This window comes from Phoenix dactylifera, chromosome 4 (genome assembly GCF_051530095.1).
Source record: "Phoenix dactylifera cultivar Ajwa chromosome 4, Ajwa_hap1_PhDact_Kaust_v1.1, whole genome shotgun sequence".
In the NCBI taxonomy this organism is placed as follows: Eukaryota; Viridiplantae; Streptophyta; class Magnoliopsida; order Arecales; family Arecaceae; genus Phoenix; species Phoenix dactylifera.
The window spans coordinates 38,354,512-38,374,647 of NC_143193.1; the positions used below are offsets into that span (position 1 = coordinate 38,354,512).

The 20,136-nt window shown below is 49.3% G+C and overlaps 50 non-coding genes and 5 pseudogenes across 50 annotated transcripts; all 55 read right to left on the reverse strand.

The window, feature by feature from the left end:
* Positions 1 to 209: 209 nt before the first annotated feature.
* Positions 210 to 328, reverse strand: LOC149765344 (5S ribosomal RNA). Its single transcript, XR_016412824.1, has one exon. It is a non-coding gene; the product is annotated as a 5S ribosomal RNA (ribosomal RNA).
* A 247-nt stretch (positions 329 to 575) lies between these two features.
* Positions 576 to 694, reverse strand: LOC149765345 (5S ribosomal RNA). The gene has a single exon (XR_016412807.1). It is a non-coding gene; the product is annotated as a 5S ribosomal RNA (ribosomal RNA).
* Positions 695 to 940: 246 nt separating this feature from the next.
* Positions 941 to 1,059, reverse strand: LOC149765346 (5S ribosomal RNA). Its single transcript, XR_016411341.1, has one exon. It is a non-coding gene; the product is annotated as a 5S ribosomal RNA (ribosomal RNA).
* Positions 1,060 to 1,305: 246 nt separating this feature from the next.
* Positions 1,306 to 1,424, reverse strand: LOC149765347 (5S ribosomal RNA). The gene has a single exon (XR_016401512.1). It is a non-coding gene; the product is annotated as a 5S ribosomal RNA (ribosomal RNA).
* A 246-nt stretch (positions 1,425 to 1,670) lies between these two features.
* On the reverse strand, positions 1,671 to 1,789 carry LOC149765348 (5S ribosomal RNA; annotated as a pseudogene).
* Positions 1,790 to 2,035: 246 nt separating this feature from the next.
* On the reverse strand, positions 2,036 to 2,154 carry LOC149765349 (5S ribosomal RNA). The gene has a single exon (XR_016403539.1). It is a non-coding gene; the product is annotated as a 5S ribosomal RNA (ribosomal RNA).
* A 248-nt stretch (positions 2,155 to 2,402) lies between these two features.
* LOC149765350 (5S ribosomal RNA) lies at positions 2,403 to 2,521 on the reverse strand. The gene has a single exon (XR_016412808.1). It is a non-coding gene; the product is annotated as a 5S ribosomal RNA (ribosomal RNA).
* A 245-nt stretch (positions 2,522 to 2,766) lies between these two features.
* On the reverse strand, positions 2,767 to 2,885 carry LOC149765351 (5S ribosomal RNA). The gene has a single exon (XR_016411342.1). It is a non-coding gene; the product is annotated as a 5S ribosomal RNA (ribosomal RNA).
* Positions 2,886 to 3,131: 246 nt separating this feature from the next.
* LOC149765352 (5S ribosomal RNA) lies at positions 3,132 to 3,250 on the reverse strand. The gene has a single exon (XR_016411343.1). It is a non-coding gene; the product is annotated as a 5S ribosomal RNA (ribosomal RNA).
* A 246-nt stretch (positions 3,251 to 3,496) lies between these two features.
* Positions 3,497 to 3,615, reverse strand: LOC149765353 (5S ribosomal RNA). Its single transcript, XR_016412841.1, has one exon. It is a non-coding gene; the product is annotated as a 5S ribosomal RNA (ribosomal RNA).
* Positions 3,616 to 3,861: 246 nt separating this feature from the next.
* LOC149765354 (5S ribosomal RNA) lies at positions 3,862 to 3,980 on the reverse strand. The gene has a single exon (XR_016404909.1). It is a non-coding gene; the product is annotated as a 5S ribosomal RNA (ribosomal RNA).
* Positions 3,981 to 4,227: 247 nt separating this feature from the next.
* Positions 4,228 to 4,346, reverse strand: LOC149765355 (5S ribosomal RNA). The gene has a single exon (XR_016405435.1). It is a non-coding gene; the product is annotated as a 5S ribosomal RNA (ribosomal RNA).
* Positions 4,347 to 4,592: 246 nt separating this feature from the next.
* On the reverse strand, positions 4,593 to 4,711 carry LOC149765356 (5S ribosomal RNA). The gene has a single exon (XR_016411344.1). It is a non-coding gene; the product is annotated as a 5S ribosomal RNA (ribosomal RNA).
* A 246-nt stretch (positions 4,712 to 4,957) lies between these two features.
* LOC149765357 (5S ribosomal RNA) lies at positions 4,958 to 5,076 on the reverse strand. The gene has a single exon (XR_016409030.1). It is a non-coding gene; the product is annotated as a 5S ribosomal RNA (ribosomal RNA).
* Positions 5,077 to 5,323: 247 nt separating this feature from the next.
* Positions 5,324 to 5,442, reverse strand: LOC149765358 (5S ribosomal RNA). The gene has a single exon (XR_016405437.1). It is a non-coding gene; the product is annotated as a 5S ribosomal RNA (ribosomal RNA).
* Positions 5,443 to 5,688: 246 nt separating this feature from the next.
* LOC149765359 (5S ribosomal RNA) lies at positions 5,689 to 5,807 on the reverse strand. The gene has a single exon (XR_016406959.1). It is a non-coding gene; the product is annotated as a 5S ribosomal RNA (ribosomal RNA).
* Positions 5,808 to 6,053: 246 nt separating this feature from the next.
* On the reverse strand, positions 6,054 to 6,171 carry LOC149765360 (5S ribosomal RNA). The gene has a single exon (XR_016408983.1). It is a non-coding gene; the product is annotated as a 5S ribosomal RNA (ribosomal RNA).
* Positions 6,172 to 6,417: 246 nt separating this feature from the next.
* On the reverse strand, positions 6,418 to 6,536 carry LOC149765361 (5S ribosomal RNA). Its single transcript, XR_016403366.1, has one exon. It is a non-coding gene; the product is annotated as a 5S ribosomal RNA (ribosomal RNA).
* Positions 6,537 to 6,782: 246 nt separating this feature from the next.
* Positions 6,783 to 6,901, reverse strand: LOC149765362 (5S ribosomal RNA). Its single transcript, XR_016411345.1, has one exon. It is a non-coding gene; the product is annotated as a 5S ribosomal RNA (ribosomal RNA).
* Positions 6,902 to 7,147: 246 nt separating this feature from the next.
* Positions 7,148 to 7,266, reverse strand: LOC149765363 (5S ribosomal RNA). The gene has a single exon (XR_016404805.1). It is a non-coding gene; the product is annotated as a 5S ribosomal RNA (ribosomal RNA).
* Positions 7,267 to 7,512: 246 nt separating this feature from the next.
* LOC149765364 (5S ribosomal RNA) lies at positions 7,513 to 7,631 on the reverse strand. Its single transcript, XR_016404908.1, has one exon. It is a non-coding gene; the product is annotated as a 5S ribosomal RNA (ribosomal RNA).
* Positions 7,632 to 7,878: 247 nt separating this feature from the next.
* LOC149765365 (5S ribosomal RNA) lies at positions 7,879 to 7,997 on the reverse strand. Its single transcript, XR_016403728.1, has one exon. It is a non-coding gene; the product is annotated as a 5S ribosomal RNA (ribosomal RNA).
* Positions 7,998 to 8,244: 247 nt separating this feature from the next.
* Positions 8,245 to 8,363, reverse strand: LOC149765366 (5S ribosomal RNA; annotated as a pseudogene).
* Positions 8,364 to 8,609: 246 nt separating this feature from the next.
* On the reverse strand, positions 8,610 to 8,728 carry LOC149765367 (5S ribosomal RNA). Its single transcript, XR_016404809.1, has one exon. It is a non-coding gene; the product is annotated as a 5S ribosomal RNA (ribosomal RNA).
* Positions 8,729 to 8,976: 248 nt separating this feature from the next.
* LOC149765368 (5S ribosomal RNA) lies at positions 8,977 to 9,095 on the reverse strand. Its single transcript, XR_016412809.1, has one exon. It is a non-coding gene; the product is annotated as a 5S ribosomal RNA (ribosomal RNA).
* Positions 9,096 to 9,341: 246 nt separating this feature from the next.
* On the reverse strand, positions 9,342 to 9,460 carry LOC149765369 (5S ribosomal RNA). The gene has a single exon (XR_016411346.1). It is a non-coding gene; the product is annotated as a 5S ribosomal RNA (ribosomal RNA).
* A 246-nt stretch (positions 9,461 to 9,706) lies between these two features.
* On the reverse strand, positions 9,707 to 9,825 carry LOC149765370 (5S ribosomal RNA). The gene has a single exon (XR_016407545.1). It is a non-coding gene; the product is annotated as a 5S ribosomal RNA (ribosomal RNA).
* A 246-nt stretch (positions 9,826 to 10,071) lies between these two features.
* LOC149765371 (5S ribosomal RNA) lies at positions 10,072 to 10,190 on the reverse strand. The gene has a single exon (XR_016411347.1). It is a non-coding gene; the product is annotated as a 5S ribosomal RNA (ribosomal RNA).
* A 247-nt stretch (positions 10,191 to 10,437) lies between these two features.
* LOC149765372 (5S ribosomal RNA) lies at positions 10,438 to 10,556 on the reverse strand. Its single transcript, XR_016411348.1, has one exon. It is a non-coding gene; the product is annotated as a 5S ribosomal RNA (ribosomal RNA).
* Positions 10,557 to 10,802: 246 nt separating this feature from the next.
* On the reverse strand, positions 10,803 to 10,921 carry LOC149765373 (5S ribosomal RNA). Its single transcript, XR_016403236.1, has one exon. It is a non-coding gene; the product is annotated as a 5S ribosomal RNA (ribosomal RNA).
* Positions 10,922 to 11,167: 246 nt separating this feature from the next.
* On the reverse strand, positions 11,168 to 11,286 carry LOC149765374 (5S ribosomal RNA). Its single transcript, XR_016405055.1, has one exon. It is a non-coding gene; the product is annotated as a 5S ribosomal RNA (ribosomal RNA).
* A 247-nt stretch (positions 11,287 to 11,533) lies between these two features.
* Positions 11,534 to 11,652, reverse strand: LOC149765375 (5S ribosomal RNA). The gene has a single exon (XR_016405438.1). It is a non-coding gene; the product is annotated as a 5S ribosomal RNA (ribosomal RNA).
* Positions 11,653 to 11,897: 245 nt separating this feature from the next.
* Positions 11,898 to 12,016, reverse strand: LOC149765376 (5S ribosomal RNA). Its single transcript, XR_016401759.1, has one exon. It is a non-coding gene; the product is annotated as a 5S ribosomal RNA (ribosomal RNA).
* A 246-nt stretch (positions 12,017 to 12,262) lies between these two features.
* On the reverse strand, positions 12,263 to 12,380 carry LOC149765377 (5S ribosomal RNA). The gene has a single exon (XR_016408984.1). It is a non-coding gene; the product is annotated as a 5S ribosomal RNA (ribosomal RNA).
* A 246-nt stretch (positions 12,381 to 12,626) lies between these two features.
* Positions 12,627 to 12,745, reverse strand: LOC149765378 (5S ribosomal RNA). The gene has a single exon (XR_016413005.1). It is a non-coding gene; the product is annotated as a 5S ribosomal RNA (ribosomal RNA).
* A 246-nt stretch (positions 12,746 to 12,991) lies between these two features.
* On the reverse strand, positions 12,992 to 13,110 carry LOC149765379 (5S ribosomal RNA). Its single transcript, XR_016403870.1, has one exon. It is a non-coding gene; the product is annotated as a 5S ribosomal RNA (ribosomal RNA).
* Positions 13,111 to 13,356: 246 nt separating this feature from the next.
* Positions 13,357 to 13,475, reverse strand: LOC149765380 (5S ribosomal RNA; annotated as a pseudogene).
* Positions 13,476 to 13,722: 247 nt separating this feature from the next.
* On the reverse strand, positions 13,723 to 13,841 carry LOC149765381 (5S ribosomal RNA). The gene has a single exon (XR_016404498.1). It is a non-coding gene; the product is annotated as a 5S ribosomal RNA (ribosomal RNA).
* A 248-nt stretch (positions 13,842 to 14,089) lies between these two features.
* On the reverse strand, positions 14,090 to 14,208 carry LOC149765382 (5S ribosomal RNA). The gene has a single exon (XR_016412432.1). It is a non-coding gene; the product is annotated as a 5S ribosomal RNA (ribosomal RNA).
* Positions 14,209 to 14,454: 246 nt separating this feature from the next.
* LOC149765383 (5S ribosomal RNA) lies at positions 14,455 to 14,573 on the reverse strand. The gene has a single exon (XR_016411349.1). It is a non-coding gene; the product is annotated as a 5S ribosomal RNA (ribosomal RNA).
* A 246-nt stretch (positions 14,574 to 14,819) lies between these two features.
* On the reverse strand, positions 14,820 to 14,938 carry LOC149765384 (5S ribosomal RNA). The gene has a single exon (XR_016411350.1). It is a non-coding gene; the product is annotated as a 5S ribosomal RNA (ribosomal RNA).
* Positions 14,939 to 15,184: 246 nt separating this feature from the next.
* LOC149765385 (5S ribosomal RNA) lies at positions 15,185 to 15,303 on the reverse strand. Its single transcript, XR_016406273.1, has one exon. It is a non-coding gene; the product is annotated as a 5S ribosomal RNA (ribosomal RNA).
* A 247-nt stretch (positions 15,304 to 15,550) lies between these two features.
* On the reverse strand, positions 15,551 to 15,669 carry LOC149765386 (5S ribosomal RNA). The gene has a single exon (XR_016407554.1). It is a non-coding gene; the product is annotated as a 5S ribosomal RNA (ribosomal RNA).
* Positions 15,670 to 15,915: 246 nt separating this feature from the next.
* LOC149765387 (5S ribosomal RNA) lies at positions 15,916 to 16,034 on the reverse strand. The gene has a single exon (XR_016408651.1). It is a non-coding gene; the product is annotated as a 5S ribosomal RNA (ribosomal RNA).
* A 246-nt stretch (positions 16,035 to 16,280) lies between these two features.
* Positions 16,281 to 16,399, reverse strand: LOC149765388 (5S ribosomal RNA). The gene has a single exon (XR_016411352.1). It is a non-coding gene; the product is annotated as a 5S ribosomal RNA (ribosomal RNA).
* A 247-nt stretch (positions 16,400 to 16,646) lies between these two features.
* LOC149765389 (5S ribosomal RNA) lies at positions 16,647 to 16,765 on the reverse strand. The gene has a single exon (XR_016405986.1). It is a non-coding gene; the product is annotated as a 5S ribosomal RNA (ribosomal RNA).
* Positions 16,766 to 17,011: 246 nt separating this feature from the next.
* On the reverse strand, positions 17,012 to 17,130 carry LOC149765390 (5S ribosomal RNA). Its single transcript, XR_016413006.1, has one exon. It is a non-coding gene; the product is annotated as a 5S ribosomal RNA (ribosomal RNA).
* A 246-nt stretch (positions 17,131 to 17,376) lies between these two features.
* On the reverse strand, positions 17,377 to 17,495 carry LOC149765391 (5S ribosomal RNA). The gene has a single exon (XR_016403872.1). It is a non-coding gene; the product is annotated as a 5S ribosomal RNA (ribosomal RNA).
* A 246-nt stretch (positions 17,496 to 17,741) lies between these two features.
* LOC149765392 (5S ribosomal RNA) lies at positions 17,742 to 17,860 on the reverse strand (annotated as a pseudogene).
* A 247-nt stretch (positions 17,861 to 18,107) lies between these two features.
* LOC149765393 (5S ribosomal RNA) lies at positions 18,108 to 18,226 on the reverse strand. The gene has a single exon (XR_016404499.1). It is a non-coding gene; the product is annotated as a 5S ribosomal RNA (ribosomal RNA).
* Positions 18,227 to 18,474: 248 nt separating this feature from the next.
* LOC149765394 (5S ribosomal RNA) lies at positions 18,475 to 18,593 on the reverse strand. Its single transcript, XR_016411353.1, has one exon. It is a non-coding gene; the product is annotated as a 5S ribosomal RNA (ribosomal RNA).
* A 247-nt stretch (positions 18,594 to 18,840) lies between these two features.
* Positions 18,841 to 18,959, reverse strand: LOC149765395 (5S ribosomal RNA). The gene has a single exon (XR_016405987.1). It is a non-coding gene; the product is annotated as a 5S ribosomal RNA (ribosomal RNA).
* Positions 18,960 to 19,205: 246 nt separating this feature from the next.
* LOC149765396 (5S ribosomal RNA) lies at positions 19,206 to 19,324 on the reverse strand. Its single transcript, XR_016413007.1, has one exon. It is a non-coding gene; the product is annotated as a 5S ribosomal RNA (ribosomal RNA).
* A 246-nt stretch (positions 19,325 to 19,570) lies between these two features.
* LOC149765397 (5S ribosomal RNA) lies at positions 19,571 to 19,688 on the reverse strand. The gene has a single exon (XR_016407685.1). It is a non-coding gene; the product is annotated as a 5S ribosomal RNA (ribosomal RNA).
* A 246-nt stretch (positions 19,689 to 19,934) lies between these two features.
* LOC149765398 (5S ribosomal RNA) lies at positions 19,935 to 20,053 on the reverse strand (annotated as a pseudogene).
* Between the last annotated feature and the right edge of the window lie 83 nt (positions 20,054 to 20,136).

Sequence of the window (20,136 nt, forward strand, 5' to 3'; positions counted from 1 at the left end):
CAGACCTCGACGGCCCGAGACATTCGCGCTGCCGGGGCCGTTCTGGCGTAGGATTCAACGCGCTGGTCCCGCTATGCGGCATGGCACCGCCAGTCTCCGGACTCAGTTTATTGTCGGAGGAAAAAAATTATCCGAAGAGGAAAAGCCAAAAGACCGAAAAATTAAAAATAAATATTATCAAAAAATAAAAAAGCGGGCAAAAAATAAAAAGGGTGCAACACGAGGACTTCCCAGGGGGTCACCCATCCTGGTACTACTCACGCCCAAGCACGCTTAACTGCGGAGTTCTGATGGGATCCGGTGCATTAGTGCTGGTATGATCGCACCCAAGACATACCCTTCGAAACTCCCTTTTAAGACAAAGCAGCAGACCTCGACGGCCCGAGACATTCGCACTGCCGGGGCCGTTCTGGCGTATGATTCAACGCGCTGTTCCGCTATGCGGCATGGCACCGCCAGTCTCCGGACTCAGTTTATTGTCGGAGGAAAAAAATTATCCGAAGAGGAAAAGCCAAAAGACCGAAAAATTAAAAATAAATATTATCAAAAAATAAAAAAGCGGGCAAAAAATAAAAAGGGTGCAACACGAGGACTTCCCAGGGGGTCACCCATCCTGGTACTACTCTCGCCCAAGCACGCTTAACTGCGGAGTTCTGATGGGATCCGGTGCATTAGTGCTGGTATGATCGCACCCAAGACATGCCCTACGAAACTCCCTTTTAAGACAAAGCAGCAGACCTCGACGGCCCGAGACATTCGCACTGCCGGGGCCGTTCTGGCGTATGATTCAACGCGCTGTTCCGCTATGCGGCATGGCACCGCCAGTCTCCGGACTCAGTTTATTTTCGGGGGGAAAAAATTATCCGAAGAGGAAAAGCCAAAAGCCAAAAAATTAAAAATAAATATTATCAAAAAATAAAAATGCGGGCAAAAAATAAAAGGGGTGCAACACGAGGACTTCCCAGGGGGTCACCCATCCTAGTACTACTCTCGCCCAAGCACGCTTAACTGCGGAGTTCTGATGGGATCCGGTGCATTAGTGCTGGTATGATCGCACCCATGACATGCCCATCGAAACACCCTTTTATGACAAAGCAGCAGACCTCGACGGCCCGAGACATTCGCGCTGCCGGGGCCGTTCTGGCGTAGGATTCAACGCGCTGTTCCGCTATGCGGCATGGCACCGCGAGTCTCCGGACTCAGTTTATTTTTGGGGGAAAAAAATTATCCGAAGAGGAAAAGCCAAAAGCCGAAAAATTAAAAATAAATGCTATCAAAAAATAAAAAAGCGGGCAAAAAATAAAAGGGGTGCAACACGAGGACTTCCCAGGGGGTCACCCTTCCTAGTACTACTCTCGCCCAAGCACGCTTAACTGCGGAGTTCTGATGGGATCCGGTGCATTAGTGCTGGTATGATCGCACCCATGATATGCCCTTCGAAACTCCCTTTTATGACAAAGCAGCAGACCTCGACGGCCCGAGACATTCGCGCTGCCGGGGCCGTTCTGGCGTAGGATTCAATGCGCTGTTCCGCTATGCGGCATGGCACCGCGAGTCTCCGGACTCAGTTTATTTTCGAGGGAAAAAAATTATCCGAAGAGGAAAAGCCAAAAGCCGAAAAATTAAAAATAAATATTATCAAAAAATAAAAAAGCGGGCAAAAAATAAAAAGGGTGCAACACGAGGACTTCCCAGGGGGTCACCCATCCTAGTACTTCTCTCGCCCAAGCACGCTTAACTGCGGAGTTATGATGGGATCCGGTGCATTAGTGCTGGTAAGATCGCGCCCATGACATGCCCTTCGAAACACCCTTTTATGACAAAGCAGCAGACCGCGACGGCACGAGACATTCGCGCTGCCGGGGCCGTTCTGGCGTAGGATTCAACGCGCTGTTCCGCTATGCGGCATGGCACCGCCAGTCTCCGGACTCAGTTTATTTTCGGAAAAAAAAAATTATCCGAAGAGGAAAAGCCAAAAGCCGAAAAATTAAAAATAAATATTATCAAAAAATAAAAAAGCGGGCAAAAAATAAAAAGGGTGCAACACGAGGACTTCCCAGGGGGTCACCCATCCTAGTACTACTTTCGCCCAAGCACGCTTAACTGCGGAGTTCTGATGGGATCCGGTGCATTAGTGCTGGTATGATCGCACCCATGACATACCCTTCGAAACTCCCTTTTATGACAAAGCAGCAGACCTCGACGGCCCGAGACATTCGCGCTGCCGGGGCCGTTCTGGCGTAGGATTCAACGCGCTGGTCCCGCTATGCGGCATGGCACCGCCAGTCTCCGGACTCAGTTTATTGTCGGAGGAAAAAAATTATCCGAAGAGGAAAAGCCAAAAGACCGAAAAATTAAAAATAAATATTATCAAAAAATAAAAAAGCGGGCAAAAAATAAAAAGGGTGCAACACGAGGACTTCCCAGGGGGTCACCCATCCTGGTACTACTCTCGCCCAAGCACGCTTAACTGCGGAGTTCTGATGGGATCCGGTGCATTAGTGCTGGTATGATCGCACCCAAGACATGCCCTTCGAAACTCCTTTTAAGACAAAGCAGCAGACCTCGACGGCCCGAGACATTCGCGCTGCCGGGGCCGTTCTGGCGTATGATTCAACGCGCGGTTCCGCTATGCGGCATGGCACCGCCAGTCTCCGGACTCAGTTTATTTTCGGGGGGAAAAAATTATCCGAAGAGGAAAAGCCAAAAGCCAAAAAATTAAAAATAAATATTATCAAAAAATAAAAATGCGGGCAAAAAATAAAAGGGGTGCAACACGAGGACTTCCCAGGGGGTCACCCATCCTAGTACTACTCTCGCCCAAGCACGCTTAACTGCGGAGTTCTGATGGGATCCGGTGCATTAGTGCTGGTATGATCGCACCCATGACATGCCCATCGAAACACCCTTTTATGACAAAGCAGCAGACCTCGACGGCCCGAGACATTCGCGCTGCCGGGGCCGTTCTGGCGTAGAATTCAACGCGCTGTTCCGCTATGCGGCATGGCACCGCGAGTCTCCGGACTCAGTTTATTTTCGGGGGAAAAAAATTATCCGAAGAGGAAAAGCCAAAAGCCGAAAAATTAAAAATAAATGTTATCAAAAAATAAAAAAGCGGGCAAAAAATAAAAGGGGTGCAACACGAGGACTTCCCAGGGGGTCACCCATCCTAGTACTACTCTCGCCCAAGCACGCTTAACTGCGGAGTTCTGATGGGATCCGGTGCATTAGTGCTGGTATGATCGCACCCATGATATGCCCTTCGAAACTCCCTTTTATGACAAAGCAGCAGACCTCGACGGCACGAGACATTCGCCCTGCCGGGGCCGTTCTGGCGTAGGATTCAACGCGCTGTTCCGCTATGCGGCATGGCACCGCGAGTCTCCGGACTCAGTTTATTTTCGAGGGAAAAAAATTATCCGAAGAGGAATAGCCAAAAGCCAAAAAATTAAAAATAAATATTATCAAAAAATAAAAAAGCGGGCAAAAAATAAAAGGAGTGCAACACGAGGACTTCCCAGGGGGTCACCCATCCTAGTACTACTCTCGCCCAAGCACGCTTAACTGCGGAGTTCTGATGGGATCCGGTGCATTAGTGCTGGTATGATCGCACCCATGACATGCCCATCGAAACACCCTTTTATGACAAAGCAGCAGACCTCGACGGCCCGAGACATTCGCGCTGCCGGGGCCGTTCTGGCGTAGGGCTCAACGCGCTGTTCCGCTATGCGGCATGGCACCGCGAGTCTCCGGACTCAGTTTATTTTCGGGGGAAAAAAATTATCCGAAGAGGAAAAGCCAAAAGCCGAAAAATTAAAAATAAATGTTATCAAAAAATAAAAAAGCGGGCAAAAAATAAAAGGGGTGCAACACGAGGACTTCCCAGGGGGTCAACCATCCTAGTACTACTCTCGCCCAAGCACGCTTAACTGCGAAGTTCTGATGGGATCCGGTGCATTAGTGCTGGTATGATCGCACCCATGATATGCCCTTCGAAACTCCCTTTTATGACAAAGCAGCAGACCTCGACCGCCCGAGACATTCGCGCTGCCGGGGCCGTTCTGGCGTAGGATTCAACGCGCTGGTCCCGCTATGCGGCATGGCACCGCCAGTCTCCGGACTCAGTTTATTGTCGGGGGAAAAAAATTATCCGAAGAGGAAAAGCCAAAAGCCAAAAAATTAAAAATAAATATTATCAAAAAATAAAAAAGCGGGCAAAAAATAAAAAGGGTGCAACACGAGGACTTCTCAGGGGTTCACCCATCCTAGTACTACTCTCGCCCAAGCACGCTTAACTGCGGAGTTCTGATGGGATCCGGTGCATTAGTGCTGGTATGATCGCACCCAAGACATGCCCTTCGAAACTCCCTTTTATGGCAAAGCAGCAGACCTCGACGGCCCGAGACATTCGCGCTGCCGGGGCCGTTCTGGCGTAGGATTCAACGCGCTGTTCCGCTATGCGGCATGGCACCGCCAGTCTCCGGACTCAGTTTATTGTCGGAGGAAAAAAATTATCCGAAGAGGAAAAGCCAAAAGCCGAAAAATTAAAAATAAATATTATCAAAAAATAAAAAAGCGGGCAAAAAATAAAAGGGGTGCAACACGAGGACTTCCCAGGGGGTCACCCATCCTAGTACTACTCTCGCCCAAGCACGCTTAACTGCGGAGTTCTGATGGGATCCGGTGCATTAGTGCTGGTATGATCGCACCCATGACATGCCCATCGAAAAACCCTTTTATGACAAAGCAGCAGACCTCGACGGCCCGAGACATTCGCGCTGCTGGGGCCGTTCTGGCGTAGGATTCAACGCGCTGTTCCGCTATGCGGCATGGCACCGCGAGTCTCCGGACTCAGTTTATTTTCGGGGGAAAAAAATTATCCGAAGAGGAAAAGCCAAAAGCCGAAAAATTAAAAATAAATGTTATCAAAAAATAAAAAAGCGGGCAAAAAATAAAAGGGGTGCAACACGAGGACTTCCCTGGGGGTCACCCATCCTAGTACAACTCTCGCCCAAGCACGCCTAACTGCGAAGTTCTGATGGGATCCGGTGCATTAGTGCTGGTATGATCGCACCCATGATATGCCCTTCGAAACTCCCTTTTATGACAAAGCAGCAGACCTCGACCGCCCGAGACATTCGCGCTGCCGGGGCCGTTCTGGCGTAGGATTCAACGCGCTGGTCCCGCTATGCGGCATGGCACCGCCAGTCTCCGGACTCAGTTTATTGTCGGGGGAAAAAAATTATCCGAAGAGGAAAAGCCAAAAGCCAAAAAATTAAAAATAAATATTATCAAAAAATAAAAAAGCGGGCAAAAAATAAAAAGGGTGCAACACGAGGACTTCTCAGGGGTTCACCCATCCTAGTACTACTCTCGCCCAAGCACGCTTAACTGCGGAGTTCTGATGGGATCCGGTGCATTAGTGCTGGTATGATCGCACCCAAGACATGCCCTTCGAAACTCTCTTTTATGACAAAGCAGCAGACCTCGACGGCCCGAGACATTCGCGCTGCCGGGGCCGTTCTGGCGTAGGATTCAACACGCTGTTCCGCTATGCGGCATGGCACCGCCAGTCTCCGGACTCAGTTTATTTTCGGGGGAAAAAAATTATCCGAAGAGGAAAAGACAAAAGCCGAAAAATAAAAAATAAATGTTATCAAAAAATAAAAAAGCGGGCAAAAAATAAAAGGGGTGCAACACGAGGACTTCCCAGGGGGTCACCCATCCTAGTACTACTCTCGCCCAAGCACGCTTAACTGCAGAGTTCTGATGGTATCCGGTGCATTAGTGCTGGTATGATCGCACCCATGACATGCCCTTCGAAACTCCCTTTTATGACAAAGCGGCAGACCTCGACGGCCCGAGACATTCGCGCTGTCGGGGCCGTTCTGGCGTATGACTCAACGCGCTGTTCCACTATGCGGCATGGCACCGCCAGTCTCCGGACTCAGTTTATTTTCGGGGGGAAAAAATTATCCGAAGAGGAAAACCCAAAAGCCAAAAAACTAAAAATAAATATTATCAAAAAATAAAAAAGCGGGCAAAAAATAAAAAGGGTGCAACACGAGGACTTCCCAGGGGTCACCCATCCTAGTACTTCTCTCGCCCAAGCACGCTTAACTGCGGAGTTATGATGGGATCCGGTGCATTAGTGCTGGTATGATCGCACCCATGACATGCCCTTCGAAACTCCCTTTTATGACAAAGCAGCAGACCGCGACGGCACGAGACATTCGCGCTGCCGGGGCCGTTCTGGCGTAGGATTCAACGCGCTGTTCCGCTATGCGGCATGGCACCGCCAGTCTCCGGACTCAGTTTATTTTCAGAAAAAAAAAATTATCCGAAGAGGAAAAGCCAAAAGCCGAAAAATTAAAAATAAATATTATCAAAAAATAAAAAAGCGGGCAAAAAATAAAAGGGGTGCAACACGAGGACTTCCCAGGGGGTCACCCAACCAAGTACTACTCTCACCCAAGCACGCTTAACTGCGGAGTTCTGATGGGATCCGGTGCATTAGTGCTGGTATGATCGCACCCATGACATGCCTATCGAAACACCCTTTTATGACAAAGCAGCAGACCTCGACGGCCCGAGACATTCGCGCTGCCGGGGCCGTTCTGGCGTAGGATTCAACGCGCTGTTCCGCTATGCGGCATGGCACCGCGGGTCTCCGGACTCAGTTTATTTTCGGGAGAAAAAAATTATCCGAAGTGGAAAAGCCAAAAGCCGAAAAATTAAAAATAAATGTTATCAAAAAATAAAAAAGCGGGCAAAAAATAAAAGGGGTGCAACACGAGGACTTCCCAGGGGGTCACCCATCCTAGTACTACTCTCGCCCAAGCACGCTTAACTGCGGAGTTCTGATGGGATCCGGTGCATTAGTGCTGGTATGATCGCACCCATGATATGCCCTTCGAAACTCCCTTTTATGACAAAGCAGCAGACCTCGACGGCACGAGACATTCGCGCTGCCGGGGCCGTTCTGGCGTAGGATTCAACGCGCTGTTCCGCTATGCGGCATGGCACCGCGAGTCTCCGGACTCAGTTTATTTTCGAGGGAAAAAAATTATCCGAAGAGGAAAAGCCAAAAGCCGAAAAATTAAAAATAAATATTATCAAAAAATAAAAAAGCGGGCAAAAAATAAAAGGGGTGCAACACGAGGGCTTCCCAGGGGGTCACCCATCCTAGTACTACTCTCGCCCAAGCACGCTTAACTGCGGAGTTCTGATGGGATCCGGTGCATTAGTGCTGGAATGATCGCACCAATGACATGCCCATCGAAACACCCTTTTATGACAAAGCAGCAGACCTCGACGGCCCGAGACATTCGCGCTGCCGGGGCCGTTCTGGCGTAGGATTCAACGCGCTGTTCCGCTATGCGGCATGGCACCGCGAGTCTCCGGACTCAGTTTATTTTCGGGGGAAAAAAATTATCCGAAGAGGAAAAGCCAAAAGCCGAAAAATTAAAAATAAATGTTATCAAAAAATAAAAAAGCGGGCAAAAAATAAAAGGGGTGCAACACGAGGACTTCCCAGGGGGTCACCCATCCTAGTACTACTCTCGCCCAAGCACGCTTAACTGCAAAGTTCTGATGGGATCCGGTGCATTAGTGCTGGTATGATCGCACCCATGATATGCCCTTCGAAACTCCCTTTTATGACAAAGCAGCAGACCTCGACCGCCCGAGACATTCGCGCTGCCGGGGCCGTTCTGGCGTAGGATTCAACGCGCTGGTCCCGCTATGCGGCATGGCACCGCCAGTCTCCGGACTCAGTTTATTGTCGGGGGAAAAAAATTATCCGAAGAGGAAAAGCCAAAAGCCGAAAAATTAAAAATAAATGTTATCAAAAAATAAAAAAGCGGGCAAAAAATAAAAGGGGTGCAACACGAGGACTTCCCAGGGGGTCACCCATCCTAGTACTACTCTCGCCCAAGCACGCTTAACTGCGGAGTTCCGATGGAATCCGGTGCATTAGTGCTGGTATGATCGCACCCATGATATGCCCTTCGAAACTCCCTTTTATGACAAAGCAGCAGACCTCGACGGCACGAGACATTCGCGCTGCCGGGGCCGTTCTGGCGTAGGATTCAACGCGCTGTTCCGCTATGCGGCATGGCACCGCGAGTCTCCGGACTCAGTTTATTTTCGAGGGAAAAAAATTATCCGAAGAGGAAAAGCCAAAAGCCGAAAAATTAAAAATAAATATTATCAAAAAATAAAAAAAAGGGGCAAAAAATAAAAGGGGTGCAACACGAGGACTTCCCAGGGGGTCACCCATCCTAGTACTACTCTCGCCCAAGCACGCTTAACTGCGGAGTTATGATGGGATTCGGTGCATTAGTGCTGGTAAGATCGCGCCCATGACATGCCCTTCGAAACACCCTTTTATGACAAAGCAGCAGACCGCGACGGCACGAGACATTCGCGCTGCCGGGGCCGTTCTGGCGTAGGATTCAACGCGCTGTTCCGCTATGCGGCATGGCACCGCCAGTCCCCGGACTCAGTTTATTTTCGGAAAAAAAAAATTATCCGAAGAGGAAAAGCCAAAAGCCGAAAAATTAAAAATAAATATTATCAAAAAATAAAAAAGCGGGCAAAAAATAAAAAGGGTGCAACACGAGGACTTCCCAGGGGGTCACCCATCCTAGTACTACTTTCGCCCAAGCACGCTTAACTGCGGAGTTCTGATGGGATCCGGTGCATTTGTGCTGGTATGATCGCACCCATGACATGCCCTTCGAAACTCCCTTTTATGACAAAGCAGCAGACCTCGACGGCCCGAGACATTCGCGCTGCCGGGGCCGTTCTGGCGTAGGATTCAACGCGCTGGTCCCGCTATGCGGCATGGCACCGCCAGTCTCCGGACTCAGTTTATTGTCGGAGGAAAAAAATTATCCGAAGAGGAAAAGCCAAAAGACCGAAAAATTAAAAATAAATATTATCAAAAAATAAAAAAGCGGGCAAAAAATAAAAAGGGTGCAACACGAGGACTTCCCAGGGGGTCACCCATCCTGGTACTACTCTCGCCCAAGCACGCTTAACTGCGGAGTTCTGATGGGATCCGGTGCATTAGTGCTGGTATGATCGCACCCAAGACATGCCCTTCGAAACTCCCTTTTAAGACAAAGCAGCAGACCTCGACGGCCCGAGACATTCGCGCTGCCGGGGCCGTTCTGGCGTATGATTCAACGCGCTGTTCCGCTATGCGGCATGGCACCGCCAGTCTCCGGACTCAGTTTATTTTCGGGGGGAAAAAATTATCCGAAGAGGAAAAGCCAAAAGCCAAAAAATTAAAAATAAATATTATCAAAAAATAAAAATGCGGGCAAAAAATAAAAGGGGTGCAACACGAGGACTTCCCAGGGGGTCACCCATCCTAGTACTACTCTCGCCCAAGCACGCTTAACTGCGGAGTTCTGATGGGATCCGGTGCATTAGTGCTGGTATGATCGCACCCATGATATGCCCTTCGAAACTCCCTTTTATGACAAAGCAGCAGACCTCGACGGCACGAGACATTCGCGCTGCCGGGGCCGTTCTGGCGCAGGATTCAACGCGCTGTTCCGCTATGCGGCATGGCGCCGCCAGTCTCCGGACTCAGTTTATTTTCGGGAAAAAAAAATTATCCGAAGAGGAAAACCCAAAAGCCGAAAAATTAAAAATAAATATTATCAAAAAATAAAAAAGCGGGCAAAAAATAAAAAGGGTGCAACACGAGGACTTCCCAGGGGGTCACCCTTCCTAGTACTACTATCGCCCAAGCACGCTTAACTCCGGAGTTCTGATGGGATCCGGTGCATTAGTGCTGGTATGATCGCACCCATGACATGCCCTTCGAAACTCCCTTTTATGACAAAGCAGCAGACCTCGACGGCCCGAGACATTCGCGCTGCCGGGGCCGTTCTGGCGTAGGATTCAACGCGCTGTTCCGCTATGCGGCATGGCACCGCGAGTCTCCGGACTCAGTTTATTTTCGGGGGAAAAAAATTATCCGAAGAGGAAAAGCCAAAAGCCGAAAAATTAAAAATAATTGTTATCAAAAAATAAAAAAGCGGGCAAAAAATAAAAGGGGTGCAACACGAGGACTTCCCAGGGGGTCACCCATCCTAGTACTACTCTCGCCCAAGCACGCTTAACTGCGGAGTTCTGATGGGATCCGGTGCATTAGTGCTGGTATGATCGCACCCATGACATGCCCATCGAAACTCCCTTTTATGACAAAGCAGCAGACCTCGACGGCCTGAGACATTCGCGCCGCCGGGGCCGTTCTGGCGTAGGATTCAACGCGCTGGTCCCGCTATGCGGCATGGCACCGCCAGTCTCCGGACTCAGTTTATTTTCGGGAGAAAAAAATTATCCGAAGAGGAAAAGCCAAAAGCCGAAAAATTAAAAATAAATGTTATCAAAAAATAAAAAAGCGGGCAAAAAATAAAAGGGGTGCAACACGAGGACTTCCCAGGGGGTCACCCATCCTAGTACTACTCTCGCCCAAGCACGCTTAACTGCGGAGTTCTGATGGGATCCGGTGCATTAGTGCTGGTATGATCGCACCCATGATATGCCCTTCGAAACTCCCTTTTATGACAAAGCAGCAGACCTCGACGGCACGAGACATTCGCGCTGCCGGGGCCGTTCTGGCGTAGGATTCAACGCGCTGTTCCGCTATGCGGCATGGCACCGCGAGTCTCCGGACTCAGTTTATTTTCGAGGGAAAAAAATTATCCGAAGAGGAATAGCCAAAAGCCGAAAAATTAAAAATAAATATTATCAAAAAATAAAAAAGCGGGCAAAAAATAAAAGGGGTGCAACACGAGGACTTCCCAGGGGGTCACCCATCCTAGTACTACTCTCGCCCAAGCACGCTTAACTGTGGAGTTCTGATGGGATCCGGTGCATTAGTGCTGGTATGATCGCACCCATGACATGCCTATCGAAACACCCTTTTATGACAAAGCAGCAGACCTCGACGGCCCGAGACATTCGCGCTGCCGGGGCCGTTCTGGCGTAGGGTTCAACGCGCTGTTCCGCTATGCGGCATGGCACCGCGAGTCTCCGGACTCAGTTTATTTTCGGGGGAAAAAAATTATCCGAAGAGGAAAAGCCAAAAGCCGAAAAATTAAAAATAAATGTTATCAAAAAATAAAAAAGCGGGCAAAAAATAAAAGGGGTGCAACACGAGGACTTCCCAGGGGGTCACCCATCCTAGTACTACTCTCGCCCAAGCACGCTTAACTGCGAAGTTCTGATGGGATCCGGTGCATTAGTGCTGGTATGATCGCACCAATGATATGCCCTTCGAAACTCCCTTTTATGACAAAGCAGCAGACCTCGACCGCCCGAGACATTCGCGCTGCCGGGGCCGTTCTGGCGTAGGATTCAACGCGCTGGTCCCGCTATGCGGCATGGCACCGCCAGTCTCCGGACTCAGTTTATTGTCGGGGGAAAAAAATTATCCGAAGAGGAAAAGCCAAAAGCCAAAAAATTAAAAATAAATATTATCAAAAAATAAAAAAGCGGGCAAAAAATAAAAAGGGTGCAACACGAGGACTTCTCAGGGGTTCACCCATCCTAGTACTACTCTCGCCCAAGCACGCTTAACTGCGGAGTTCTGATGGGATCCGGTGCATTAGTGCTGGTATGATCGCACCCAAGACATGCCCTTCGAAACTCCCTTTTATGACAAAGCAGCATACCTCGACGGCCCGAGACATTCGCGCTGCCGGGGCCGTTCTGGCGTAGGATTCAACACGCTGTTCCGCTATGCGGCATGGCACCGCCAGTCTCCGGACTCAGTTTATTTTCGGGGAAAAAAATTATCCGAAGAGGAAAAGACAAAAGCCGAAAAATAAAAAATAAATGTTATCAAAAAATAAAAAAGCGGGCAAAAAATAAAAGGGGTGCAACACGAGGACTTCCCATGGGGTCACCCATCCTAGTACTACTCTCGCCCAAGCACGCTTAACTGCAGAGTTCTGATGGGATCCGGTGCATTAGTGCTGGTATGATCGCACCCATGACATGCCCTTCGAAACTCCCTTTTATGACAAAACAGCAGACCTCGACGGCCCGAGACATTCGCGCAGCCGGGGCCGTTCTGGCGTATGATTCAACGCGCTGTTCCACTATGCGGCATGGCACCGCCAGTCTCCGGACTCAGTTTATTTTCGGGGGGAAAAAATTATCCGAAGAGGAAAACCCAAAAGCCAAAAAACTAAAAATAAATATTACCAAAAAATAAAAAAGCGGGCAAAAAATAAAAAGGGTGCAACACGAGGACTTCCCAGGGGTCACCCATCCTAGTACTTCTCTCGCCCAAGCACGCTTAACTGCGGAGTTATGATGGGATCCGGTGCATTAGTGCTGGTATGATCGCACCCATGACATGCCCTTCGAAACTCCCTTTTATGACAAAGCAGCAGACCGCGACGGCACGAGACATTTGCGCTGCCGGGGCCGTTCTGGCGTAGGATTCAACGCGCTGTTCCGCTATGCGGCATGGCACCGCCAGTCTCCGGACTCAGTTTATTTTCGGAAAAAAAAAATTATCCGAAGAGGAAAAGCCAAAAGCCGAAAAATTAAAAATAAATATTATCAAAAAATAAAAAAGCGGGCAAAAAATAAAAGGGGTGCAACACGAGGACTTCCCAGGGGGTCACCCAACCTAGTACTACTCTCGCCCAAGCACGCTTAACTGCGGAGTTCTGATGGGATCCGGTGCATTAGTGCTGGTATGATCGCACCCATGACATGCCTATCGAAACACCCTTTTATGACAAAGCAGCAGACCTCGACGGCCCGAGACATTCGCGCTGCCGGGGCCGTTCTGGCGTAGGATTCAACGCGCTGTTCTGCTATGCGGCATGGCACCGCGGGTCTCCGGACTCAGTTTATTTTCGGGGAAAAAAAATTATCCGAAGAGGAAAAGCCAAAAGCCGAAAAATTAAAAATAAATGTTATCAAAAAATAAAAAAGCGGGCAAAAAATAAAAGGGGTGCAACACGAGGACTTCCCAGGGGGTCACCCATCCTAGTACTACTCTCGCCCAAGCACGCTTAACTACGGAGTTCCGATGGAATCCGGTGCATTAGTGCTGGTATGATCGCACCCATGATATGCCCTTCGAAACTCCCTTTTATGACAAAGCAGCAGACCTCGACGGCACGAGACATTCGCGCTGCCGGGGCCGTTCTGGCGTAGGATTCAACGCGCTGTTCCGCTATGCGGCATGGCACCGCGAGTCTCCGGACTCAGTTTATTTTCGAGGGAAAAAAATTATCCGAAGAGGAAAAGCCAAAAGCCGAAAAATTAAAAATAAATATTATCAAAAAATAAAAAAAGGGGCAAAAAATAAAAGGGGTGCAACACGAGGACTTCCCAGGGGGTCACCCATCCTAGTACTACTCTCGCCCAATCACGCTTAACTGCGGAGTTATGATGGGATTCGGTGCATTAGTGCTGGTATGATCGCACCCATGACATGCCCTTCGAAACTCCCTTTTATGACAAAGCAGCAGACCGCGACGGCACGAGACATTCGCGCTGCCGGGGCCGTTCTGGCGTATGATTCAACGCGCTGTTCCGCTATGCGGCATGGCACCGCGAGTCTCCGGACTCAGTTTATTTTCGGGGGAAAAAAATTATCCGAAGAGGAAAAGCCAAAAGACTGAAAAATTAAAAATAAATATTATCAAAAAATAAAAAAGCGGGCAAAAAATAAAAAGGGTGCAACACGAGGACTTCCCAGGGGGTCACCCATCCTAGTACTACTCTCGCCCAAACACGCTTAACTGCGGAGTTCTGATGGGATCCGGTGCATTAGTGCTGGTATGATCGCACCTATGACATGCCCTTTGAAACTCCCTTTTATGACAAAGCAGCAGACCTCGACGGCCCGAGACATTCACGCTGCCGGGGCCGTTCTGTCGTAGGATTCAACGCGCTGGTCCCGCTATGCGGCATGGCACCGCCAGTCTCCGGACCCAGTTTATTGTCGGAGGAAAAAAATTATCCGAAGAGGAAAAGCCAAAAGACCGAAAAATTAAAAATAAATATTATCAAAAAATAAAAAAGCGGGCAAAAAATAAAAAGGGTGCAACACGAGGACTTCCCAGGGGGTCACCCATCCTAGTACTACTCTCGCCCAAGCACGCTTAACTGCGGAGTTCTGATGGGATCCGGTGCATTAGTGCTGGTATGATCGCACCCAAGACATGCCCTTCGAAACTCCCTTTTAAGACAAAGCAGCAGACCTCGACGGCCCGAGACATTCGCGCTGCCGGGGCCGTTCTGGCGTATGATTCAACGCGCTGTTCCGCTATGCGGCATGGCGCCGCCAGTCTCCGGACTCAGTTTATTTTCGGGGGGAAAAAATTATCCGAAGAGGAAAAGCCAAAAGCCAAAAAATTAAAAATAAATATTATCAAAAAATAAAAATGCGGGCAAAAAATAAAAGGGGTGCAACACGAGGACTTCCCAGGGGGTCACCCATCCTAGTACTACTCTCGCCCAAGCACGCTTAACTGCGGAGTTCTGATGGGATCCGGTGCATTAGTGCTGGTATGATCGCACCCATGACATGCCCATCGAAACAACCTTTTATGACAAAGCAGCAGACCTCGACGGCCCGAGACATTCGCGCTGCCGGGGCCGTTCTGGCGTAGGATTCAACGCGCTGTTCCGCTATGCGGCATGGCACCGCGAGTCTCCGGACTCAGTTTATTTTCGGGGGAAAAAAATTATCCGAAGAGGAAAAGCCAAAAGCCGAAAAATTAAAAATAAATGTTATCAAAAAATAAAAAAGCGGGCAAAAAATAAAAGGGGTGCAACACGAGGACTTCCCAGGGGGTCACCCATCCTAGTACTACTCTCGCCCAAGCACGCTTAACTGCGGAGTTCTGATGGGATCCGGTGCATTAGTGCTGGTATGATCGCACCCATGACATGCCCTTCGAAACTCCCTTTTATGACAAAGCAGCAGACCTCGACGGCCCGAGACATTCGCGCTGCCGGGGCCGTTCTGGCGTAGGATTCAACACGCTGTTCCGCTATGCGGCATGGCACCGCCAGTCTCCGGACTCAGTTTATTTCCGAGGGAAAAAAATTATCCGAAGAGGAAAAGCCAAAAGCCGAAAAATCAAAAATAAATATTATCAAAAAATAAAAAAGCGGGCAAAAAATAAAAAGGGTGCAACACGAGGACTTCCCAGGGGGTCACCCATCCTAGTACAACTCTCGCCCAAGCACGCTTAACTGCGGAGTTCTGATCGGATCCGGTGCATTAGTGCTGGTATGATCGCACCCATGACATGCCCTTCGAAACTCCCTTTTATGACAAAGCAGCAGACCTCGACGGCCCGAGACATTCATGCTGCCGGGGCCGTTCTGGCGTAGGATTCAACGCGCTGGTCCCGCTATGCGGCATGGCACCGCCAGTCTCCGGACTCAGTTTATTGTCGGAGGAAAAAAATTATCCGAAGAGGAAAAGCCAAAAGCCGAAAAATTAAAAATAAATATTATCAAAAAATAAAAAAGCGGGCAAAAAATAAAAGGGGTGCAACACGAGGACTTCCCAGGGGGTCACCCATCCTAGTACTACTCTCGCCCAAGCACGCGTAACTGCGGAGTTCTGATGGGATCCGGTGCATTAGTGATGGTATGATCGCACCCATGATATGCCCTTCGAAACTCCCTTTTATGACAAAGCAGCAGACCGCGACGGCCCGAGACATTCGCGCTGCCGGGGCCGTTCTGGCGTAGGATTCAACGCGCTGTTCCGCTATGCGGCATGGCACCGCTAGTCTCCGGACTCAGTTTATTTCCGAGGGAAAAAAATTATCCGAAGAGGAAAAGCCAAAAGCCGAAAAATCAAAAATAAATATTATCAAAAAATAAAAAAGCGGGCAAAAAATAAAAAGGGTGCAACACGAGGACTACCCAGGGGGTCACCCATCCTAGTACAACTCTCGCCCAAGCACGCTTAACTGCGGAGTTCTGATCGGATCCGGTGCATTAGTGCTGGTATGATCGCACCCATGACATGCCCTTCGAAACTCCCTTTTATGACAAAGCAGCAGACCTCGACGGTCCGAGGCATTCGCGCTGCCGGGGCCGTTCTGGCATAGGATTCAACGCGCTGTTCCGCTATGCGGCATGGCACCGCGAGTCTCCGGACTCAGTTTATTTTCGGGGAAAAAAAATTATCCGAAGAGGAAAAGCCAAAAGCCGAAAAATTAAAAATAAATATTATCAAAAAATAAAAAAGCGGGCAAAAAATAAAAGGGGTGCAACACGAGGACTTCCCAGGGGGTCACCCATCCTAGTACTACTCTCGCCCAAGCACGCTTAACTGCGGAGTTCTGATGGGATCCGGTGCATTAGTGCTGGTATGATCGCACCCATGACATGCTCATCGAAACTCCCTTTTATGACAAAGCAGCAGACCTCGACGGCCCGAGACATTCGCGCCGCCGGGGCCGTTCTGGCGTAGGATTCAACGCGCTGGTCCCGCTATGCGGCATGGCACCGCCAGTCTCCGGACTCAGTTTATTTTCGGGGGAAAAAAATTATCCGAAGAGGAAAAGCCAAAAGCCGAAAAATTAAAAATAAATGTTATCAAAAAATAAAAAAGCGGGCAAAAAATAAAAGGGGTGCAACACGAGGACTTCCCAGGGGGTCACCCATCCTAGTACTACTCTCGCCCAAGCACGCTTAACTGCGGAGTTATGATGGGATCCGGTGCATTAGTGCTGGTATGATCGCACCCATGACATGCCCTTCGAAACTCCCTTTTATGACAAAGCAGCAGACCGCGACGGCACGAGACATTCGCGCTGCCGGGGCCGTTCTGGCGTAGGATTCAACGCGCTGTTCCGCTATGCGGCATGGCACCGCCAGTCTCCGGACTCAGTTTATTTTCGGAAAAAAAAAATTATCCGAAGAGGAAAAGCCAAAAGCCGAAAAATTAAAAATAAATATTATCAAAAAATAAAAAAGCGGGCAAAAAATAAAAGGGGTGCAACACGAGGACTTCCCAGGGGGTCACCCAACCTAGTACTACTCTCGCCCAAGCACGCTTAACTGCGGAGTTCTGATGGGATCCGGTGCATTAGTGCTGGTATGATCGCACCCATGACATGCCTATCGAAACACCCTTTTATGACAAAGCAGCAGACCTCGACGGCCCGAGACATTCGCGCTGCCGGGGCCGTTCTGGCGTAGGATTCAACGCGCTGTTCTGCTATGCGGCATGGCACCGCGGGTCTCCGGACTCAGTTTATTTTTGGGGAAAAAAAATTATCCGAAGAGGAAAAGCCAAAAGCCGAAAAATTAAAAATAAATGTTATCAAAAAATAAAAAAGCGGGCAAAAAATAAAAGGGGTGCAACACGAGGACTTCCCAGGGGGTCACCCATCCTAGTACTACTCTCGCCCAAGCACGCTTAACTACGGAGTTCCGATGGAATCCGGTGCATTAGTGCTGGTATGATCGCACCCATGATATGCCCTTCGAAACTCCCTTTTATGACAAAGCAGCAGACCTCGACGGCACGAGACATTCGCGCTGCCGGGGCCGTTCTGGCGTAGGATTCAACGCGCTGTTCCGCTATGCGGCATGGCACCGCGAGTCTCCGGACTCAGTTTATTTTCGAGGGAAAAAAATTATCCGAAGAGGAAAAGCCAAAAGCCGAAAAATTAAAAATAAATATTATCAAAAAATAAAAAAAGGGGCAAAAAATAAAAGGGGTGCAACACGAGGACTTCCCAGGGGGTCACCCATCCTAGTACTACTCTCGCCCAATCACGCTTAACTGCGGAGTTATGATGGGATTCGGTGCATTAGTGCTGGTATGATCGCACCCATGACATGCCCTTCGAAACTCCCTTTTATGACAAAGCAGCAGACCGCGACGGCACGAGACATTCGCGCTGCTGGGGCCGTTCTGGCGTATGATTCAACGCGCTGTTCCGCTATGCGGCATGGCACCGCGAGTCTCCGGACTCAGTTTATTTTCGGGGGAAAAAAATTATCCGAAGAGGAAAAGCCAAAAGACTGAAAAATTAAAAATAAATATTATCAAAAAATAAAAAAGCGGGCAAAAAATAAAAAGGGTGCAACACGAGGACTTCCCAGGGGGTCACCCATCCTAGTACTACTCTCGCCCAAACACGCTTAACTGCGGAGTTCTGATGGGATCCGGTGCATTAGTGCTGGTATGATCGCACCTATGACATGCCCTTTGAAACTCCCTTTTATGACAAAGCAGCAGACCTCGACGGCCCGAGACATTCACGCTGCCGGGGCCGTTCTGTCGTAGGATTCAACGCGCTGGTCCCGCTATGCGGCATGGCACCGCCAGTCTCCGGACCCAGTTTATTGTCGGAGGAAAAAAATTATCCGAAGAGGAAAAGCCAAAAGACCGAAAAATTAAAAATAAATATTATCAAAAAATAAAAAAGCGGGCAAAAAATAAAAGGGGTGCAACACGAGGACTTCCCAGGGGGTCACCCATCCTAGTACTACTCTCGCCCAAGCACGCTTAACTGCGGAGTTCTGATGGGATCCGGTGCATTAGTGCTGGTATGATCGCACCCATGACATGCTCATCGAAACTCCCTTTTATGACAAAGCAGCAGACCTCGACGGCCCGAGACATTCGCGCCGCCGGGGCCGTTCTGGCGTAGGATTCAACGCGCTGGTCCCGCTATGCGGCATGGCACCGCCAGTCTCCGGACTCAGTTTATTTTCGGGGGAAAAAAATTATCCGAAGAGGAAAAGCCAAAAGCCGAAAAATTAAAAATAAATGTTATCAAAAAATAAAAAAGCGGGCAAAAAATAAAAGGGGTGCAACACGAGGACTTCCCAGGGGGTCACCCATCCTAGTACTACTCTCGCCCAAGCACGCTTAACTGCGGAGTTATGATGGGATCCGGTGCATTAGTGCTGGTATGATCGCACCCATGACATGCCCTTCGAAACTCCCTTTTATGACAAAGCAGCAGACCGCGACGGCACGAGACATTCGCGCTGCCGGGGCCGTTCTGGCGTAGGATTCAACGCGCTGTTCCGCTATGCGGCATGGCACCGCCAGTCTCCGGACTCAGTTTATTTTCGGAAAAAAAAAATTATCCGAAGAGGAAAAGCCAAAAGCCGAAAAATTAAAAATAAATATTATCAAAAAATAAAAAAGCGGGCAAAAAATAAAAGGGGTGCAACACGAGGACTTCCCAGGGGGTCACCCAACCTAGTACTACTCTCGCCCAAGCACGCTTAACTGCGGAGTTCTGATGGGATCCGGTGCATTAGTGCTGGTATGATCGCACCCATGACATGCCTATCGAAACACCCTTTTATGACAAAGCAGCAGACCTCGACGGCCCGAGACATTCGCGCTGCCGGGGCCGTTCTGGCGTAGGATTCAACGCGCTGTTCTGCTATGCGGCATGGCACCGCGGGTCTCCGGACTCAGTTTATTTTCGGGGAAAAAAAATTATCCGAAGAGGAAAAGCCAAAAGCCGAAAAATTAAAAATAAATGTTATCAAAAAATAAAAAAGCGGGCAAAAAATAAAAGGGGTGCAACACGAGGACTTCCCAGGGGTCACCCATCCTAGTACTACTCTCGCCCAAGCACGCTTAACTACGGAGTTCCGATGGAATCCGGTGCATTAGTGCTGGTATGATCGCACCCATGATATGCCCTTCGAAACTCCCTTTTATGACAAAGCAGCAGACCTCGACGGCACGAGACATTCGCGCTGCCGGGGCCGTTCTGGCGTAGGATTCAACGCGCTGTTCCGCTATGCGGCATGGCACCGCGAGTCTCCGGACTCAGTTTATTTTCGAGGGAAAAAAATTATCCGAAGAGGAAAAGCCAAAAGCCGAAAAATTAAAAATAAATATTATCAAAAAATAAAAAAAGGGGCAAAAAATAAAAGGGGTGCAACACGAGGACTTCCCAGGGGGTCACCCATCCTAGTACTACTCTCGCCCAATCACGCTTAACTGCGGAGTTATGATGGGATTCGGTGCATTAGTGCTGGTATGATCGCACCCATGACATGCCCTTCGAAACTCCCTTTTATGACAAAGCAGCAGACCGCGACGGCACGAGACATTCGCGCTGCTGGGGCCGTTCT